At 37.7% G+C, this 22,535-nt stretch overlaps 1 protein-coding gene and 1 pseudogene across 3 annotated transcripts in view; both read left to right on the top strand.

Annotated features, from left to right (window-relative positions):
* The first annotated feature begins 94 nt into the window (after positions 1 to 94).
* On the top strand, positions 95 to 19,923 carry LOC127423926 (AMP deaminase 1-like; annotated as a pseudogene).
* An 868-nt stretch (positions 19,924 to 20,791) lies between these two features.
* Positions 20,792 to 22,535, top strand: part of LOC127423920 (DENN domain-containing protein 2C-like) — a 35,205-nt gene continuing 33,461 nt past the window's right edge. For 2 of the 3 annotated variants that reach the window (XM_051668609.1, XM_051668611.1), the window contains exon 1: positions 20,792 to 21,072. The gene's annotated coding sequence lies outside the window, so the exon portion shown is untranslated. Of the gene's footprint in view, positions 21,182 to 22,535 lie in introns of all 3 variants that reach the window. The other variant, XM_051668610.1, reaches the window with a different exon arrangement.

Consider the following 22,535-nt stretch of genomic DNA (forward strand, 5'->3'; position numbering starts at 1 on the left):
GCTTAATGTTGCACTGGCGGAATGGCCAACGACACACTTCCCCATTGTCGAGGAACATTGTTGGACCAGCCAGCATTCTGCGGGAAGAGTGGTAGTGTCAGGGACAAGCAGCCAACATGCCCAAAGTCACTGTGCCGGTGAGTGTCCTGTCACCACCTGACAATATTTGGTTTTAACATAATTTATACATTTGTTTTAATGTCACATGTAATATGAAACCTAAAAAGGAGAATACAGTGACTGGCATTATGTTTCCAAATCAACTTCTCAAGGAAGCCTACAACTCTTACAACAAATATAGTTGCCAAAGTCAGGTTTTCCCGACAACCATTATTGTTTTTTTCATCTATAGGTAGTATTTGAGGGTGTTTGGATGACTTTAATTTAAAGAGATGTCAGTATCACAGACAAAAGCAACTGTGAAAAGTTGTGACCTTAAACCCTGCCAATACCCCTGACATTTTAACAAATGGCAGCAGAATGAAAGCTGAGGTGTTAGTGTTCTACCTGTGAAAAACTGCCTCAGTACCTATGAAGGACTGGTTTGTGGTGTTTGGAGAAGGAATGGTGTGCAACATCTTATTTTTTAGCTTAGTTTGTAAAAAGATGTCAAATCAAAGCTTACTTCTTCATGTAAGTATGTATGCATGCAGAGGTTCTTATCCATATAAATTCCTGGCCGGACTCGTGCCAGCTGTTGGGAAACTCAAGTGTGTGCGGACATCTTTCTTCAGAGCCCTGTTTCACACTGATGTTCTTTGAAGCTGTAGCAATGTAGAGGATTGTTCGATATGACTCAATGAGCTCAACAACTCTGAGTTATGACATTAGTTACAGTAGATGGAGGCTTGAAAATGCAAGAGACATTCTTACCAGTCAGTGAATTCTAGCAGCTCAAGTGTCATGCCATTGCTGGACATGCCATAACTTACCTAAAGTTTATTTTTACATCATAAATGTTTGTCCGAATTCTGAACAGCTGAGAGTTTTTTTTTTGTTTTTGTTTTCCAACATGATGAATTTGAATTGGAACGGCTTCTTTCTTCTTAGCTAGATATCTATTTAATTTCAGCCTCACATTTATAGACAGATGGAGAGCTAGCAGACATTCTGCTTTCTATGTGCAGGCTAAGAATAATCTAAATTCTAATTTGCAGACTGATGTGATGTCATGATGGGTTTACATATATGGATCAGAAATAGAAACACTGCAGGGTAGGGATGTCTGTTTACTGGTGGAAACCCCAAGGGATTCACTGAGCGGACAGCAGGGGATTATATCAGGTCGTTAGAAACATGGTCATGGAGAAGTGTAAGTGTTAAGAAGGAACTGTAGATGGGTGATTGCTTGAGTGTTGGGAAGGGTGGATGAGCATGAACTGGTACATGATGTGGGAACCCGTTGCAGATGACATATCCAGAAGATTGGCCCTTAAAATCTAGGTGTGAATTTAAAGAAAGTTTGGGAGAGGAAGGGTGAAGGCTAAGGAATGTCAAACCTCCAAGGGGCAAATAACTTTATTATTGTTTATTACAATAAAAATGATTAAAACAAACTACAAACATACTTTTTATTGTTTATTTATCTGGTGTTCACTATCCATGGTTTAAACCAAAAAGCACATTAGTGTCACCATTCTTTTTGGAATCGTCATGAAAGTGAACAAAATACAAACAAATGTTCACAATGAGCATGACTTGCTGGTGTTTGATTGAATTTATCTTTCTATTTTCCTTATATATGATGACCACACACATTAAACTACATTAATGACCTGCAAAAATCTTTTTCACTATACTTAATTTCACTTTAAAATACTTCTATAAAATCCACTGTGCCCCTATATAGGCTATTCACAATGTTATTTTATTGTTAAATTCATGAACCTTTTTTTTTTTTATATACATATTCAGAAATATCTCATATTTTTATAGTACTTTTAATAAAGTTGTTAATGTTGTGTTATTAATTTAATTGTTACAGGAGAGGAAAGTCAATGTTCATTTAATATTACAGAATTATTGCTGTTCAGGTGCCATGTGTGTTAACTCAAATGTTTATAACATTACAGCTCCAATTTGTTTTTTACAAATGCAGTCTAACCTATAACTTCCATTTCTTTTCAATGTTTTGTATCTTCTCTGCCCACTCTGGGGAAATGAATAATCAGAAGGGAGTAAGTATAAAAGAACCTGCCCGAGATAGACTTAGAAAATGCTTAAATGTTAAGGAAAAGTATGGACCTAGTGGCAAAACTTCCATCTAGCTTTTATATTATATTCATTTGTATCTTTAAGTGAAAATATACAGTGGGGTTCAAAAGTCTAAGACTTAATTGAAAATCTGGGATTCAAATCTAATTTAAACCTCAAATTAAACTGAAAATTGTAGGATTTAGATTTGTTTTTTTAAAGAAAGAAATGTTATAACGTAAAATCAATAAAACATATTTAATATTCTGCACCATTTCTTGATCACTTATCAATTTTTTTTGCAGAAGCTTACGGTGTCCATGGCAATTTTTACTGGCGATGTTAAACTGATATCATCTGTAATTATTTTTTACATTAAACTGGAAAAATACAGCAACAAAATAAATAAATACAATTAAAATGAAATCACTAGTGGTCTCAGATTTCTTTTAACCCCACTATAGTTTATTAGTACACAAATGTCAAAATTGTCTTTTTGTGTCCTTTGGGCTTAGATTTGTGATTTCTGTACATGTCTACAGAAATTCTTGACAACTTTTAAGAAGTAGGTCTGTGAAATCACACATTTTCTGGTCTTATTTAGACTTTAAATTCTAAATGTTAAGATTTGGGCTATGCTGTTAGTGATGTGTGTCTTGGCTTAATGAGTTTGTCATAAATTGTTTTGCTCATCTCTGCATGGGATATTTTGTTTCATTACTGCGGGAGGTCACAGCAGTGACTCGTTCTGAATCTACTTGTGCCAAAAGCATGCTTTGGGTGTCAAGTTCGGAATTAGTACTGTCTCAAAATGTCTAAAGAACAGTATCAGTCAGATACTGAATATATAAATACAAGCTGGTGGCTCACTTGTATGTGTTTACCTTATTTATTTATTTCTGAATCCCCTTTTCTCCCAATTTGGAATGCCCAATTCCCACTACTTAGTAGGTCCTCGTGGTGGCTCAGTTACTCCCCTCAATCTGTGTGGTGGAGGACAAGTCTCAGTTGCCTCCGCTTCTGAGACCGTCAATCCGCGCATCTTATCACCAGGGAGATTCACAGCATGTGGAGGCTCATACTACTCTCCACGATCCACGCACAATTTACAACGCACCCCACTGAGAGCGAGAACCATTAATCGCGACCACAAGGATGTTACCCTATGTGACTCTACCCTCCCTAGCAACCGGGCCAATTTGGTTGCTTAGGAGACCTGGCTGGAATCACTCAGCGCAGTGTTTACCATTTTAAATACATTTCATGTTTAGATGATTGTCACACCATACAGATCAAATTATATTGGTTGATGCATCTGAACAGCTTTTGGGCTTTCTAGTGCTGTTTAGTAGACAGATTTCTACTTTAAAAATTCACTTGCATGAAACCAATCTGTATGCATTTTTTGGCAATCAGAAACAGACAATCGTATGCGTGCGATCGCTGAGCATGTGTTTGCTTCAGAGACCAAAGATGAGGACGTCCGTGAGGAGATTTCCCTGTTCGATGTGGCTGACAACTATTCTATCCTTAACCAGGAGCTGGCCCAGCACGTAGCCGAAGATGATGATGTAGAGAAGCGGTCACTGTACAAATTATTCAGTGACAATAATTTTTTGTTTATATTTTGCTGGCCGATGAGGAGTGTTGCATGTAATGCATTACTTAGTAATTAATTACTGTAATTAATTTTTTTTTCATTGAAAATAGTAAAGGATTTCTCTTCATTTAATTACAGTTACTTCTAATGTAATTGCGTTAAATACTGTATAGACTATAGAACAATTCTATATAAAACAATAGTGAATTTAAAATCGAAATTTAACGTCTAATGTTAAAATATATGTTTTCTAATTTAACGCTGCCCCCTTAAATTCTTTGGCCAGTTCATGAATAATTTATTTGATTTTATATGATTTATTTGAAAGAATTAAAAGAACAGTTTCAATGTCTATCCTTGCATTTTTCATCTGGTCGAGGTTGATAAGGGTTTTAGAAAGTAATTAGTAATAAGTAATGCAATTACTTTTCAGACAGAGTAATTAGTACAGTAATCTAATTACACTGTAGAAGATGTAATTAGTAGTTAGTAATTAATTACTTTTTTAGAGTAACTTACCCAACACTGCTGATGAGAAAGTGGTCTTGGACTATACTGTACTGATATCTATCGGCATTGTCATAGATGAAGCTTCCAGAAAAAGTTTCTGGTAACTGATGCCAAAAGTGTATGATAGTAAGGGAGGTTGCTGGTTGGTCATGTGATCTCAACTGGATGGCCACCATGAGATGGGGCTGTCATTTTGGTGGCAGGTGAAAATACGCGGTATAATTTACTAGTAATCTAACTTTTGAGGTTACAAAAATTTGGTTTGAAATCTCTCTTGAAAGGTTAGTCCTATAATATGCAGAATTAAATCTATGTGTTAGGCTATACATTTTATTTAGCATAATATTTGGTAAAATAGTAGGCCTATATATAGTATAATATTAAAGGCTATAGTACAATTTAGAGTAATGTAGCCTATATTTAGTATATATTTGTACATATTTAGTATATCTTTTAAAAGTTTCAGTTATTAACTAGTGGGTAATTTCCACCCTGGAAGTGGTAATTGATGAAATATGTCACCTGTTTGTGTAAGGATACATAGAATATTCCTAACCTCATTCCTAACCAATCCCCACACAGTAAGAAGCATCTCAGCCGTACTCTGCCCCATCTAGAAGACAAACCAACCTACTTGGAGGTGCCTCACTTCCAGAGGGTGTCCATCACTGGTGACTATGCTGCTTGGGTACGTTCCAATGTATGTCTTCTAGGAATGTCCTTAGTGACTGGGACATGTTACGTAAGTTTTGAGTTGTTCTTACATCATGTTGCCCTTTACCAAGACCACTGCAGGATTAGCAGAAACAGACCAGCCAAGGGGATCACTCTATCTTAGCAGGTGCGGCCTGCCCAGCCCTGGATTTGGTTTCTTAAATGTATACGTTACATTTAAGAGTGGTATTTAGGGAACTGAGGGAATTCACCCTTCCTAAATGTGTAGTCATCAGTTCTTGCCTTGGATTCTACTCATCTGTCCAGGCATGATGGCATATTATTGGTTTTAAATATGTTGCCACCCAGCCGTTGTAATGCACCCAGTGGCCACATTTGCATTTAAATTTACATTGAAAGCATAACAGATGCCCTTATCCAAAGAACTTACAGAAAGTGCTTTAGTTTCACATGTGTGACTAGTGGGGAGAACAGATAGCATGCAAAAGCAGATTATCTGGTGAATAATTTACTGCTGCCCCACCACAAAGGCAATCTTCAGATAATTTGATCCATGAATCGTGTTGTAATCTTATTGCCTATTAACAAGAAAAGTGCTGTCAGCCTAATTCATAAAGTCATGTCATACAGCTTTGAATGTCTGATATACCACTGATAAAAGTTATTTTTACATCAGATAACTATTTAGCATATGGGTAGTTGACATGAAATACTTGTTTGTTGGCATGTCATTCAATGTAAAATCATGTGAGAGGTTTGCACATTTTTTTATGATAATACATTAATATAATACAATAATTATACATGCATATTTTACACCATTTTAATTATATATTGAGAGACAAAAGAATATTTATTTGACACTTAAAATGAACTAGTTAAGGCAAAAAAGGTGATTTAAAAAACTGAACATCTTGAAATGGTGACCAGTTACAGTACCACTTTTCCTTACACATTCATATTCATTTTAACATTAAATCTTCATATACATTTTAACCTTTCAGAAAAATCCATGGACATGCATCAACCACCCACATACAGTACACAAAAACATTAAGTACAGTTGTCTTACACTATTTCTAACTGTGTCTCATATTACCTGTGCAAAATAAATGCACAGGTATTTCTTTTTGCAATCATATATAACCGTCTAAGCAAGGCGCTTGTTGATAAATGTATAAACGTATATAAATAAATAATAAACATTTAATCAAACTTTACTGCACCATTGATGATTTTGAGCTGGCTTGTAAGGGTCTGTACCGTGCCGTGAAAATGTTTTCAATGGAAACCCAAAATATCGAGGGGAAAAAATACATTTATGAATTTGCTCAAATGCAACCACACAGTGTGAACGTAAAAGTCATTGTTGTGTTTCAGTCTTCACCCCTCCTCCTAAGGCTGCTGAAGACTCTTTCTGCACAAAAGATCTGCCTCCAAACCTTGGCTACGTTGCTCGCATGAAGGATGGCGTTATCTACGTCTACAAAGACACAGCATCCGCTGATAAACACCAGCATCTGAACCATCCCGGTCCTAACCTTGCCACCTTTATCGACGACATGAGTCCAATAAAGTCTTGCAGATCACATCTTGATTCCATGCTATGATATGCTCCCATGTTGCATTCAGTGTTGAAATCACAACATTGAAAGTTGGAATAGTTAATTTTTGTTTACAAAATCCATGGTGTTTTAAGTGATCCATTTGGTTTTGGATGAGAACAGACCAAAATATATCTCCTTTTTCACTATAAATCATGACATCAGCAGTCTCCTTGGTGATCATGATTTAAAGCTTGACTACACTTCCTTGTACCATCTAGCGCTCTGTGCATAAATCAAGCACTAGGAAGTGAAATCGAGCCTGAAATCATGATCGTGCCTAGAGACTGCAAAGGCATATATTATATTTTGTTGTTATATTTTTGGTCTGTTCCCAACCAAAAAAATTGGATCGCTTCAGAAGACATGGATTAAACCACTAGAGTCTTATGGATTTCTTTTATGCTGCATTTATGTGATTTTTGGAGCTTAAGAGTTTTGGTCACCATTCACTTGCATTGTGTGAACCTACAGAGCTGAGATATTCTTCTAAAATATTCTGCAGAAGAAAGAAAGTCACACATCTGGGATGGCATGAGGGCGAGTAAATGATGAGAGAATTGAAAATTCTGTCAAAATGCACTCGCCTTCATGTTGTTCCAAACCTGTATGACTTATGTGTATGTAGAACACATAAGATGTTCTTTGTGATTAACATTTTTTAATTGATTCATATATTAAACAAATAAAAGCAAAACATATACAAACAGATTCAATACTTAACCCCCTCTATCCAGTGCTCCAAATGTCTGAGACAGAACGCATAATAATAAAACCAAATCTTGGGTAGGCCTAGCCCACCTTTGTCAATGTACCTATGCAGCTTACTGAAATGTAATCTGGGACATTTACCATTCCAAATGAAGGACTTCACTATGCTATCAAACTGCTTGAAATAAGAGAGGGGGACATCTATAGGGAGAGACTGTAGCAGGTAGTTGAATTTTGGAATACAGTTAATTTTAATAACATTAACCTTCCCAATCATATATAAATGTAATGAAGCCCACCTGCCCACATCACTCGAAAACCTTTTTATTAAAGTGTCAAAATTAACTAAATCACACAAATTTGCTGGGAATAAAATTCCCAAAAACTTAATGCCCTGTTTGGGCCACTGAAAGGCACCCGGTTGAAAAGCCGTTACCAGGCAGTACGCTGTCAGAGCCAAAGCTTCGGATTTAGACCAATTAACTCTGTATCCCGAGAACTTAGAAAAGGAATTAATCATTTTGTGGAGGCAAGGCATAGATCTAGAAGAGTTGGAGACGAATAATAATATATCATCTGTGTAAAGCAAAAGCTTATGCGACACAACCCCTGGAAAATCATCTTCCTTTCTTATTGCGAATGCTATTGGTTCCAGGCAAGACAGAACAATAATGGGGAAAGAGGGCAACCCTGCCGGGTGCCCCTATCTAGATTAAAATAATCTGAAATTAATCCATTTGTTTGTACCGCCGCTACCGGGTGTCAATAAAGTAACTTAATACATCCAATAAAAGTATTCCCGAACCCATATATTTCCAAAACCTTAAAAAGATAATCCCATTCTACCATATCAAACACCTTTTCGGCATCACGTGAGATGGCAGCGACCGGAGTCTGATCATTCGCCACTGACCACCTAATATTGATGAAACGCCTAATGTTATCAGAAGAGCTGTGGCCCCGAATAAACCCACCTGATCTATATGTATAAGAGATGTCATAACTTAATCGGTTAGCCAAAATTTCTGACAATATTTTAACGTCTAGCTGGATCAGGGAAATTGGACTGTAACTCTTACACTTGCTTGGATCTTTGCCCTTTTAAGAATCAGACTGATCCGGGCTTGTGTCATGATTGGCGGAAGCTTTCCATTCTTTAATGATTCTGTATAAACTTCTAGCAAAAGTGGAGCCAGTTCTGTAGCATAAGATTTAAAAAATTCAGCGGCAAAGCCATCCGGCCCCAGAGCCTTGCCGGTAGGCAAGGCCTTAATTACTTTCCCAAGCTCCTCTAATGTTATTTCAGAATCAAGAGAATTGTTTTGCTCAGTCGTCAGTTTAGGGAGTTCTAATGGTTCCACAGAATTTCTAATATCTTCATCAGTAGACGAAGACGTGGAACTATAGAGATCAAGATAGAATTCTTTAAAAGCATTATTAATATCAATGGCTGAGGTTAATATTTTACCACCAGCAGATTTCACTGAGGTGAATGGTAGAAAAGGACTCTCTCTGCTTATATATATAGCCAGAAGTTTTCCTGCTTTGTCCCTTGACTCAAAGTATGACTGTCTTGCCCTGAATAACCAAAACTACACCTTCCATGACAAAATAGTGTTATAACTGTATTTCAATCGGGTCAATTCTCTGAGGCCATCAGACAACAATCAGCGCTTCAGCTCTGCCTCGGCACTTTTAATATTCCCTTCCAACTCCACGAATTCTCATGCTTTGGATTTTTTGATGAATGAGGCATACTATATGATCCCGCCCCTAAGAACCACCTTAAATGCCTTCCAAACCACGCCTACAGAGGATACTGAGGACCAGTTGGTCTCCATATAAACATTGATTTCAGCCTTTAACATTTGTTGGAATTCAGGATTTTGCAAAAGGGATACATTAAAGTGCCAACTATATGATTTCTTTTTCTCCGTATGTGGCAACACCTCTAAACTCACCAGGGCATGATCTGAGAATAAAATGTCCAATTGAGCAATCAACATCAGATGAAATGAGGGACTTAGATATATATATATATATATATATATATATATATATATATATATATATATATATATATAAATCTATTCTAGAATAAATCCTATGGACTGATGAAAAGAATGTATAGTCCCTACCAGATGGGTTCAAAAGTCTCCAAATATCTGTAAGACCAAGATTTTTACACATCCTTTGAAGCGTCAGTGTTGCTCTAGGGGGCTTACACACTTTTGCTTCACTATGATCAAGGACTGAGTCCATCAATAGATTAAAGTCTCCTCCCAGTATTATATCAAAAGGGGTGCCAGGGGCTTGCAACATCCTTTCAAGATCTATAAAAACCCCCTGATCATCAGGGTTAGGTGTGTAAATATTAGCCAAAATAAGACTTTGCCCCTGAATTTCTGCTAAAACAATAATGACTCTTCCTAAATTAATTAACTCTGTTTGAGACATTTGAATTGCTGATGTTTACTTATCAATGTAATGACTCCCCTGCTCTTAATTGAGACAGCACTAAAGACATGCCCACCCCATAACCTCCCAAATTGTTCAGCTTCCTGCAGTGAAAGATGCGTTTCTTGAAGAAACACTATATCATATTTCTTTCATTTAAGACAAGAAATAACCTTCCTTCTTTTTATTCCACGTGGAGAGAGACAATCCACTCATATTAACATCTGGCATTTTGACATATGAGAAAAAATAGATTGTGTGTCAAAAATAAAATTATAATGACCACATTCCAACATTAGTGCAACAGTCAAACTCCGAACCAAACAAACAGAAAAAAGAAAAACGTGCGCAAACAGTCCATGTACGCCTGTGAGAGCCCCCGCGACAACTTTGCCATCGGATTGCTCAAGTCTGGTGATTCTATAATAATTTTGTGAGATAGAATTACATAACAGAAGAAAATCTATAAAACAAACTCCAGCCAATAGGAAGAATAAACACAAAGAACATGTAGATTCATCCACATAACTGTCCTGAAGGTGTGTCCCCCCCCCCCCCCAAAGAAAAACCCGTTCATTTTCCTTGGACAGTCATACGAATGTTCAGTGAGCCGGCTGTTTCATGAGTGTAGCAGATGACCCTTATCATTCCAATGTCCTGCAAAAATTACTCCACAAAACAAACTCCAGCCAATAGGAGGCATGAGCACAAAGAACGTGCAGTTTCATCCACAAACTGTCCAGAAGGAGTGTTTTTCCACAAAACAAACTCCAGCTGCTAGGCAGAACCAGCACAAAAAGAAACAAAGGCACCCAGTTTCCTCGGACGGTCAAGTTCAGTGAGTCAGGCTCACTTGGCTGCAAAGCGAGTGCCACACAATGACTTACTCATTCCATTGACTTCATGAAGGACTATACTTTTTGGGGACAAGTAAATACTTTGCGGCCATCCTTATCATCTATTCTCAATCTGGCCTGGAACTTCAGTGCAAAAGCGACCCTCCGTCGATGCAAAAGTTTCTTGAAGGAGTGTTATTCCATAAAACAAACTCCAGCCGCTAGGAAGAACCAGCACAAAAAGAAACAAAAAAGGCACCCAGCTTCTTCAGACGGTCAAGTGAATGTTCAGTTAGTCAGGCTCACTTGGCTGCAACATGAGAATCACACCATGATTTACTCATTCCATTGACTTTATGAAGGACATCGCTTGCTGTGGGCATGTAAATATTTTGTGGCCATCCTTAGTATCTATTCTTAATTTGGCCAGGATCATCAGTGCAAAAGGGACCTTCCATTGATGTAAGAGTTTCTTGCATTCCTTGAATCGATCACGTTTCTCTCTTGTTGAATTTGCAAAGTCTGGGAATAAGAAAATGCTGTGGTTCTTCCAAGAAAGCCTTCCTTTATTCCTTGCCTCACGTAACACAAGATCTTTATCGGATGATCTCAGAAATTTGGCCAGAATTGACCGGGGCCTGTCTCCCTCAGTGGATCTTCGAGCCAGGACCCTGTGAGCTCGTTTGATTTCCAGCTTATGGCTGTTATGTCAAGCAGACATGGGAAGAGCTCGTCTGGGAATTTCACCATATCTCGGCCTTCTTCATCTTCAGAAATTCCAACAATTCAGACATTGTTTCACCAATTACGATTCTCAAGGTCTTCCAACTTTTCCCAAATGCATTCCAAGTCTGTCTTGGTCGCTAGTGGATTAGCAGCTAATTCCCACTCCGATGACTCCAGATAATCTATCAGTTTCTCGACGTCCCCCATTCTTGTAACCAACTCGATGAATTTCATCTCCATGGCAGTGATCGATTGACGTATTACAGCAAGATCCTCCAAGTTAGCAATGACCTTCGTCAGCATTGCCGACATGCTCGACAGTTGACGCTAAATCTCTCCCATCGCACCTTCCAAACCGAGTCCCTGGTCTGCGGCCTTGTCAGGGGTATCAGCTTGAGCATGTAAGTGTCTTTTAATGTCTGCAGAGCCTGAGGATTTTTAATTCTTTGACATATTGACTTTATAGAACAGTTTTGGAACAGGTTGTATCGAATCTCACTGGTTTATGACACAAAAAGCAAAAAACTAGCAAAGTGCACAGAGCTCGCCAAAAGTAGTCCATGCGACTCCTGCGTCATATTTAAAATCTTCTGCATGTGTTAGGCATACGATAGACTTTGGTAAGAAACAACCTGAAATTTAAGTCATATTTTAGTGGAATTCTTGATGTCCATTGTGCATTCATAAATGCTATGAAAGAAGCTCATTCACAGTGGCTTGTGTGTTCACGCAAGTACTTGCGTTTTTAAGCACCACAAATTTCATTTTGTTTATCGCTAAAACAATGGAGGAAATGAAAGAGCTGAAGAAAAATCCCCACAGAGACTTTTACAACTGCAGGAAGGTACGACTCACAACAGCTACCTGTCATTGACAATAAAACAATTCACAGTGAACAACTCACAGCAACACACATTTTTATAAGGCAGTGCCAGTGACGATATTACTCAGATCTATTATATGAGTCATGATCTGATTATATTTTTGTTACATGTGTTACAGCAAATTTAGCCTGTTAATAAATATGTTGACTTTTGACATGTTGTCATGTATTGTTGTCACTGGCATAGGTTGATATTCACATCCACGCTGCCACTTGCATGAACCAGAAGCATCTTCTCCGCTTCATCAAGAAGTCCTACCGTGTAGACGCAGATCGAGCAGTTCAAGTTTTGAAGGGCAAGGAAATAACCATGAAGGAACTTTTTGCTTCTCTCAATCTGCACCCGTATGACCTGACTGTAGACTCCCTGGATGTGCATGCTGTAGGTATAAGTCCTTCAGGACTATAAATAATATGTGTCTGTGAAATTATTCTTCAGGGCACATGTAAATTGGTGCTTGAGGCAGTAATTACAGATCAGCAAGCAAGCTTATTATGCAGTGGTCATATACTCTATTTTTGGGGCATCACATGGGTTAGAAAATCCACCCACCCATTCTTTGAAATGATTTTGAAGATATTTATTGCATCAAACCTGTTTGGCCTTTTGATATGTTTTCTTATCTAATGATGCGTTCATGTCTTGTTGGAAAAACCGTATGAGTTACACGTTTTTAAGCTGTAGAAATCATTCACACACTGGTAGAACCCGTAATTACCAGGCATTCGGAAAGTTGGAATTTTATAAAAGCTCTGACTTGACCGCTGTGATGTCATGTAAAATCAACTGCTTCAAAAGTTAAAGTTATAGTTCACCCTATTGTCATTTACTTACCCTCATGTTGTTCCAAGCCTTTGGCTTTTTTTTTCTTTTGTGGAACACAAAAAGACACATTAGACAGAATGTTAGCCTCAGTCACGGTTCACTTTCATTGCATAATTTTTTCCATACAATAAAAGTGAATGGTGACTGAGGCTAACATTCTGTCTAATATGTCCTATTGTGTTCCACAGAAAAAAGAAAGTCTGTTTTGGGGCAACACTTTGGTGAGTAAATGATGCCAGACATTTTTGGGTGAAGTATCTCTTTTAAGCTAGTTATGTAGCTACCTCAACAAAAATTTGTTTGAAATGCCATTTTATTATAGCCAGTGTACCTAATGTGCTTTAACACAACTTAAGTTCTTCAGTATTTTGCAAGACATATAGAGGTTAACTGTAGTGATTACACATTTTTCTGTCATCAGCAAATTCGTACATGGATACATTTTGGCATTATGGGTGTTGTCTTAGAATTTAATCATTTCTAAGTCTGAGCTCAGAGTAGAATCTCCAAATTGTTTCGTAATTACAGTATGTGAACACATTATAAAGCCCTCATCCCTTTCATATTCTTCTTCATGCAGGGTGGACAAACCTTCCAGCGTTTCGATAAATTAAATGCCAAGTACAACCCAGTGGGTGCCAGTGAGCTGCGTGATCTTTATCTGAAGTCTGAAAACCACATATCTGGAGAGTGTTTTGCCACCATTATTAAGGTAAGGGTTGAGTTAACCATGCCATTACATAAAGGAATAGTTCACCCAAAAATTAAAAATCCCTCATCATTTACTCAACCTCATGCTATCCCAAATGTGTATGACTTTCTTTCTTCTGCAGAATACAAACAAAGATTTTTAGAAGAATATCTCTGCTCTGTAGGTACATACAATGCAAGTGAATGGTGGGCAGAACTTTGAAGCTCCAAAAAGCACATAAAGGGAGCATAAACGTAATCCATATTCTCCAGTGGTTTAATCCATGTCTTCTGAAGTGACGCAATCGGTTTTGGGTGAGCACAGACTAAAACAATATGTCTCTAGACACAATCATGATTTCTCAGTTACACTTCCTACCACATGACGCATGCACAGAGTGCTAGAATGCACTAGGAAGTGTAATCCAGTTTGAAATCATGATCGCCAAGGAGACTGCTGATGTCAAGATTTATAGTGAAAAAGGAGTTACATTAGACTTACATCAGAAGACATGGATTAAACCACTAGAGCAGTGGTCCCCAACCCTGTTCCTGGAGGCCCCCCAACACTGCACATTTTGTATATCTCCCTTTTCTGACACTCCCAATTCAGGTCTTGGAATCTCCACTAACGAGCTGATGAGCTGAATTAGGTGTGTTTGAATAAGGAGTTATCCAAAATGTGTAGTGTTGGGGGGCCTCCAAGAAAAGGGTTGGGAACCACTGCACTAGAGTCTTATGGATTACTTTTATGTTGCCTTTATGTGCTTTTTGGAGCTTCAAAGGTTAACTTGGTTTTTGTTTTTGTGTGATCTATTCCTTTATTGTCCCATTTGCACTAACCAACCAATCAAACCACCCAAAATCTCTGGACAGGAAGTGGCTAATGACCTGGAGGATGCCAGATACCAGTATGCAGAACCTCGTCTGCTCATCTATGGCTGTAATCCTAATGAGTGGACTAAACTTTCAAGCTGGTTTAACGAGCAATGAGTCTTTTCTCCCCACCTCAAGTGGATGATTCAAGTGCCCAGAATCTAGTATCTAGTAAACCTGTTTCACCACTCAGATACAGAATATTGTAAATGCACACCCTGTTAACAGTTTTATGACCAGTGTCTTAGTCTTCGTGAAACTAGGTGAACAGAATATCTCTTATTTTCCCTTTAGTGACATTTTCAGAGGCAGGAATTTTGTGCCACACTTCGGAAAGATGCTGGAGAACATCTTTCTCCTGGTTTTCCAGGCCACCACTGACCCACAGTCCAACCCAGGACTTAGTGTCTTGTTGAAGCATGTGAGTGAATCCAACAAATGAAATAATATGAATGCAGTGTAGTACATTCTGTTACCGTTAACCCATCCATTCATGTGTTTTTTCTTTCTGTATAGGTGACAGGCTTTGACAGTGTGGATGATGAGTCTAAACACAGCGGTCACATGTTCTCCACAAAGAGTCCTAAGCCAGAGGAGTGGGACATTGTTAAGAACCCATCATACACTTACTGGATTTATGTATGCAAACATTGCCCGGCTCAACCAGCTGCGCAAGTGAGTATCTCAAGAACATAAAAAGAAAAAGATTGCATGTTTCAAATGGAGTGACTATTTGCACAAGGTGTAAATATCACCTGCCACATAGTGCAGCTATTTGTACTCAAAAAGCCTGGTGGAAACACAGACAAACTGCACCCTCAAGTGTTGCAGCAATAGCGTAGTGTGTAAAGATGGTGCAGGTGTGCTTTTTTTCATGCAGATGACACGGGTTCGATTCCTGTCACCTCTGTTCTATGTCAGTTTTCGATGACCGGATTCTAACACTTCTGTTAGTCTCTTGTTCTGTTCTGTGTGAATGCATGGCATTGGGTTTGGTTCCCGTGCCATGTGCTCTTCTGTCTTGTCATTGTGTTTGGTGGAAGCACATGTCTTCTGTCAGGTTAGTTTGCCATGAGCTCTTCTGTCTCAAGTCTCAGCCCCACCCCCTCGTTTGCCTTGTTATTAGTTCATTTGTTCCACCTGCTCTACCTCGTTACCCTCCTCATTTCCTTCTCTATTTAATCTCCCTGTGTTGGTGTTTGGTCTGTCCTGTCTGGTTTTGGGATGTTGTTTGCTTTGTTTTATTCAAATAAAGCCCATTGCAATTCTGCACTTGAGTCCTCACCTCTCTACTCCCACACCAGACAATAATACATAAAAACTAATATAAAGGTTGATTTCCTTGCAGTGATTTGGTGATGGTCGTATAGTTGAGAGAAAGGTTTGATCTGGGTTATTGTAGTAATATGGTGTTAATATAGTAACCATGCTTAATTTTGTGGTTACTATGATTTTAATACAAAATATAATGGCCATACTATGGTTACTGAAGAATAACCATGGTTAATTTTTGTAAGGGAAGGTTAGGTTTAGGGGTAGGGGTTTAGGGTGTCTGTGGGACTCTAAATAAACACACTGTAGAGATGCCCCTGTACTGTATGTTAGTATTTAATTAAGAGTGAAAGTAGCATCTGCCATTGTTTGCACTGTGATGCTTTTTGTTGCTGTTAACATGTAGTAATAGCATCTATCGCCCTTAGTGCAAATAGCCTCTGCCTTTTTCAAAACCTCTATCCCCAAGTGTCTGTATCACATTCCCACACCGTTTATTCTACGGATATAAATCGTACCTCAAATCATGTGGCTTGTTGAGGTGAGGTGTGCCATTACTTTTCAAAGCGATCTGAAAGATTTTGCCTGATTGGGTGATACAATCTGCAAACAAATCCTATAGATTTACCTTGAATGGTTGTCTCGAGTTGTATCTAGGGACTTGGAGTGGCATCTTATGACTTGGGAAAATAAGTAACCACCTAGCAACCACCCAGAACATTCTAGTAACCACATAGCAATGCCCTAGCAACCACTCAGAAAACCATAGCAACCAAACAGATATGCCCTGACAAGAACCCAGAACAAACATATCATTGTGGTAATGAGCACCACTCATATTTTCTTCAAAACATAGTTAATTAAATAAAATCATGGGCTTGGGTGTAATACAATGATTTGTAAACCATAAAAAATAGACGAGAGTGTGTTATATTAAAAAAGTTGCACTCAGACAGATGCATGTTGAGTTTACTGTAAGTTTACTATTTGTGTTTTTACATCATCCAGGGAAAGAGGCATGAACACATTTCAGTTCAGACCTCACTGTGGGGAGGCTGGAGCTGTTACTCACCTGCTGGCCTGCTTCATAACTGCTGATAACATCTCTCATGGCCTCAACCTCAAGAAGGTTAATACACTGCTTATCCTGACCAATAGGGGCACTCTTCACCTTGCCACTTTGTCCTCTCTCTCTCTCTCTCTCTCTCTCTCTCTCTCTCTCTCTCTCTCTCTCTCCCTCTCTCTCTCTCTCTCTTTTCAAAAAATACTGTTGAAATAAGAAACACAACAAACATCTCTGGAAGAAACAAACAAATTAGAACAAAAACAACAGAATGTTCTGCAGTGTTTTGCCACATAAAAGCAAATAAAAATCAGATGTGCCATTTTAAAATGTTTTTCAAGTCTTATGTTTCAGACTTCCCCTGGTTTGGTCATTGAGGGCCAGATCTTATGCAGTCATTTGTGGAGTGGCCCACTGCATAGTGTGCGGTAATGCAAGTACATGACATGCCTGCCTAGAGCCCTCTCTTCTGCAACTACGCATTATGGGACACACAAACAAATTGACTTAATTGTGTTTTGGGTTTTTTTGGGGGTTTTTTTTCATGTTGTGACTTAAAGGGATAGTTTACCCAAAAATTAATATTCTCTCGCCATTTACTCACCCTTATGCCATCCCAGTTGTGTATGACTTTCTTTCATCTCCTGAACACAAATGAAGATGTTTAGAAAGGATTTCCCAACTCTTTTGTTCCATACAATGCAAGTGAATGGGTGCCAACATTCTGAAGCTCCAAAAATTACATAAGTCAAAATAAAAGTTATCCATAAGACTCCAGTGGTTAAATAAATGTTTTCAGAAGCGATATGACGTGTAGGTGAGAAACAGGTCAATATTTAAGTACTATTTACTATAAATTCTCCCCCCTGCTCAGTCACTCTCCACTTTAACTTTCACTTTCACATTCTTCTTCTTGTTTTTTTGTTGATTCACATTCTCCATGCATACCACCCCCTACTGGGCAGGGAGAAGCATTTCTAGCAAAAAAAGGACTTAAATATTGATCTGTTTGTCACCCACACCTATCATGTAAATTCTGAAGATATGGATTAAAACACTGGAGTCATATGTATTACTTTTATGCTGCCTTCATGTGCTTTTTGGAGCATCAACATTTTGGCACCCATTCACTTGCATTGTATGGACCTACAGAGCTGAAATAATCTTCTAAAAATCATAATTTGTGTTCTGCAAAAGAAAGAAAGTCATACACATCTGGGATGGCATGAGGGTGATTAAATGATGAGAGAATTTTCATTTTTGGGTGAACTATCCCTTTAAAGGAATTGTGACTCATTTTCGCCTTCCATGGTTGATCCCTTTTGGCTGGCTGTCACACACCCCCATCTCAACCAGAGCCACAGTTCGGCATGTAGTTATGCCACTTTTAGAGAGAATATTCACGCTGCTCTTATACATACAACAAAAACTGTTGGTGATTTAAACAACCAAGTGATAAAAGGACAAAAATGTCTTTGAACCAATACAGTGGTGCTCTTCTGTCCTTTTTGTAGCTTTCACATTCTTAGTATGGAAAAGGGACACTCAGAGATTCTGTCTAACATCTCATTTTGTGTTCCACTGAAGAAGAAAAAAATATACTGGGTTGAAATTACATGGGTGTGAACAAATGACAAAATGTTAATTTTGGGGTTAATTATTCCTGTAGGCATTGAATTAAGGCCTTTTGTAAAGATGATCTTATCATGCATTGTTCTACCTAAACCTTTTTAATTGTGAAAAAGGAGTTTGACTAGCAGGTTTCAGTGCATCACTGGACAAATTGTATTTCAGTAGGCAACAAATTAAAGTGTCATGAAAGTGCAAAAGCTATAGCTTTATAAGGTACAGTACTGTATATTCATGTTGAAAATAAACAGTGAACTGCAGAATGTACCACCTCTTTGCGACTTGAACACTTTTAGTCCTTACTGACTGTGCACTGATTTATGTATAATGCATGTGTGTTCTTTTTCACAGAGCCCTGTCCTGCAGTAACATTATTACCTGGAGTATAATAAAAACCTGCTGCTGGAGTTCCACAAAAAGGGCCTAATGGTGACCCTGTCCTCTGACGACCCCATGCAGTTCCACTACACCAAGGTGAGACCTTACCCCGTTTCCATATGTTCACATTTGCTTATCAATCTATAATGTACATAATGGTATATAATCAAAGTCAGCCACGCAGTAAAACAAAAAACAAAACAAAAAAACAGATGGGATGCTTTTAGACAGATTTTCATTGACATTATGTTTATCTGACTTACCACAACAATAGGAGCCTCTTATGGAGGAGTATGCCATTGCAGCTCAGGTGTTCAAGCTCAGCACCTGTGACGTGTGAGATTGCCAGAAACAGTGTCTTGCAGAGCGGCCTATCTGCTGAGGTTAGCTCACCTGACCTAACACTTAAAAAATTAAAGACTTTGAATGTCAATTGTCACACTGCAATGTAGAAATCATTCTTTTTCACACAAACAAGACACACTTCCTCTGTGCCAACTACCTGAGGGACGGTCCAGAGGGCAACGACATTCGCAAAACCAATGTGGCTCAGATTCGCATGGCCTACCGCTATGAGACCCAATGTTATGAGCTGGACATTATTAGAGAGGGTCTGATGACTGACTAAACACACAAACACATTAACTGTATTTAAATTATTCCTCTCTCCTTAAATTATTTGACTTAAAAACATGTTTGCTATCATTAAAGTGAAACCTCGTGCCAATTAGACAACTGGTCACAGTGTGTATTTTAATGATAATAGACACTCCATATTCTGAGTCTTCTTGTAAACAGGAGTTTGATTTGTACATGGCTTGTCCAATTCATCCTGTGCCTGTCCTTACAAACTGTCTTACTGTAAAAGTGTACATTCTTTTTGTGCCTTAATGTGTTATTATTATTATTATTATTTATTTATTTATTTATTTTTCTCAGGTAATGCTTTTGTTTTCTTTTTGGAAAAAGCCTGTTACAAGAAGGATAGATTTGACTCAATAAACATGATGAAAATGTAAAAAAGATATATGTATTGTTCCATTTTTTATTTCTTCACCCACAAATCAATCAATCTATCCATCCATCCATCCATCCATCCAATCCAACAATCTATCTATCCATCCATCCATCCATCCATCCATCCATCATCGTCTGTCTGTCTGTCTATCTAACCCATCCATCCATCCATATATCTATCTAACCCATCCATCCATCCATCCATCCATCTGTCTGTCTAACCCACCCATCCATCCATCCATCCATCCATCCATCTAATCCAACAATCTATCTATCTATCCATCCATCCATCCATCCATCATCGTCTGTCTGTCTATCTATCTAACCCATCCATCCATCCATCCATCCATCTAACCCATCCATCCATCTATCTATCTAACCCATCCATCCATCCATCCATCTAACCCATCCATCCATCCATCTATCTATCTAACCCATCCATCCATCCATCCATCCATATATCTATCTAACCCATCCATCCATCCATCCATCTGTCTGACCCACCCATCCATCCATCCATCCATCCATCTATCCATCCATCTAACCCATCCATCCATCCGTCCATCCGTCTGTCTGTCTCTGTCAAACCCATTCATCCATCCATCCATCTATCTAGCTATCCCATCCATCCGTCCGTCCGTCTATCCATCCATCCATCTATCTATCTAAAGAATCGAAATAGTAGAATCAAATTAATAAAATAGCATTTACCTTCCAAAGAAGTGAAATTTCTCCTGAATTAATAGAACGCAGTTTCAGGAATTCAGATGAGTCATTTTATGAAGGAACTCCAGTTTTATTGCAGCAGTTCATGATCAGAATCAGATTCATCCACACAGGGAACTGAAGCACAGATGGGGAACTGACAGCACGACAGGATGACGACTCCACATACACATTCGCTCCCAGAGACTACTTTAAAATCAGTTTTGAACAGGAATATAAACAACGCCAGGCGATACGTTGTTACTTGTTGTTAGGAATTATTTGTTACTTTGTAACTCATCGGTTACTCGTTGTGGACGTGAATGGATACTAAGTTTCTTTGGAGGAGTGGACTGAAGTGTTTAGCCTACTGGCTAACCAGCAGCCCATGAGACATTGAAGACTCCGGGTTCACAACAAAGTAAAAGTCTATACATTACTACATATGGACACTTTTGAATACTTTTAACTCTGTTTATTTCACTTGAGCCGAACATACGTGTTGTGAAACAATGGATGAGTGCGCGTGAGTAAGTTGAAATTTATTCTTAACAAAAGACCTAAACTAGCTCTCATAAAGGAGTTCGGGTTTATTATTGATTAGTTCTGGCTCCTGATGACTTTAGAGCTTTTAACAATATAAACACTTGTTTTCTTCAGTTGCTTATTTTTTTCCCCACACGAGTTTCATTATAGTCGCTTTTTATTTAGCAACGTTAACATACACTGGTGTCGCTGTACTTCACGTAAACATGCTTATCAAAAAGTGAATTTGTTTGTGTTGCATACAGACTTCTATTTTTTTGGGGGGTGGAGGTTAAAAATGTAGCTAAATGATGCCACCTAATTTGAGTTAATCATTAACTATAAAAGTAAATGTGGTAGGCAGTGGCTAGTATCATATAGACGGGCATGTCTTTATTATAGCAGAAGTTCTCAACCTTTACAGATCCAGGAATCCACAACCAGACTCTCAACCAAAAAGGGCCCCCTGTTATAAACACACCCACACACACACACGTATATGGATGTATTATATATATATATATATATATAATACATATATACACACACACTTATACATACACACACACACAGTAGCCGATTTGTAAAAATGTTTTTTTTTTTTTGAGGGGTGTAGTCAAAAAAAAAATTCTATTACTGATTGGTCATTGACAAATTACACCCAAAATTAAAATGAGAAACCTTTTAAAAATATAGCTTAAAATACTTGTCATATTCTCAGGAATGTAATCTTTGTCCAGTCTGGTGTCATGAATTTGTGAAAAACCTTTATAGCAATTTTCAAAAAAAAAAAAAAAAAAAAAAAAAATATATATATATATATATATATATATATATATATATATATATATATATATATATATATATATATATATATATATATATATATATATATATATATATATATATATATATATAATATAAATAAATAAAACTTTCAAATTGTCAAGTGGTGTAACCATTAAGTAAAAAGTATTATAATACTTTCTTTGCACCTTAAATACATGAGAGTATAAACAATTGATTCATTAATTTCCAAAACGTTTTCAAACAATTTTTTCAAGGAATTTATTTATTTATTTTTTAATAAATATTATGAATTTTTAAATAAAAAAATCAGGAATTTATCTTAGGGTTACACCACATGAACAAAATGTGCCTTTTCATAAACATGTCAAAATAAATATCAGATGTTTTTTAAACATCTACATCTGTTGACTGCTGGGCGTTCCAATTTCTCCCATTCATTTTAATAGAAGTGGCTCGTCTATACTAAATAGTCTCAGTACCAATGCTTATCTCAGCAAACTAAATACTGACCAAACACTATTTACTGTGTTTTATAGTTTTTATGGTCAA

The sequence above is a fragment of the Myxocyprinus asiaticus genome, chromosome 33 (assembly GCF_019703515.2).
Source record: "Myxocyprinus asiaticus isolate MX2 ecotype Aquarium Trade chromosome 33, UBuf_Myxa_2, whole genome shotgun sequence".
NCBI classification, from domain to species: domain Eukaryota; kingdom Metazoa; phylum Chordata; class Actinopteri; order Cypriniformes; family Catostomidae; genus Myxocyprinus; species Myxocyprinus asiaticus.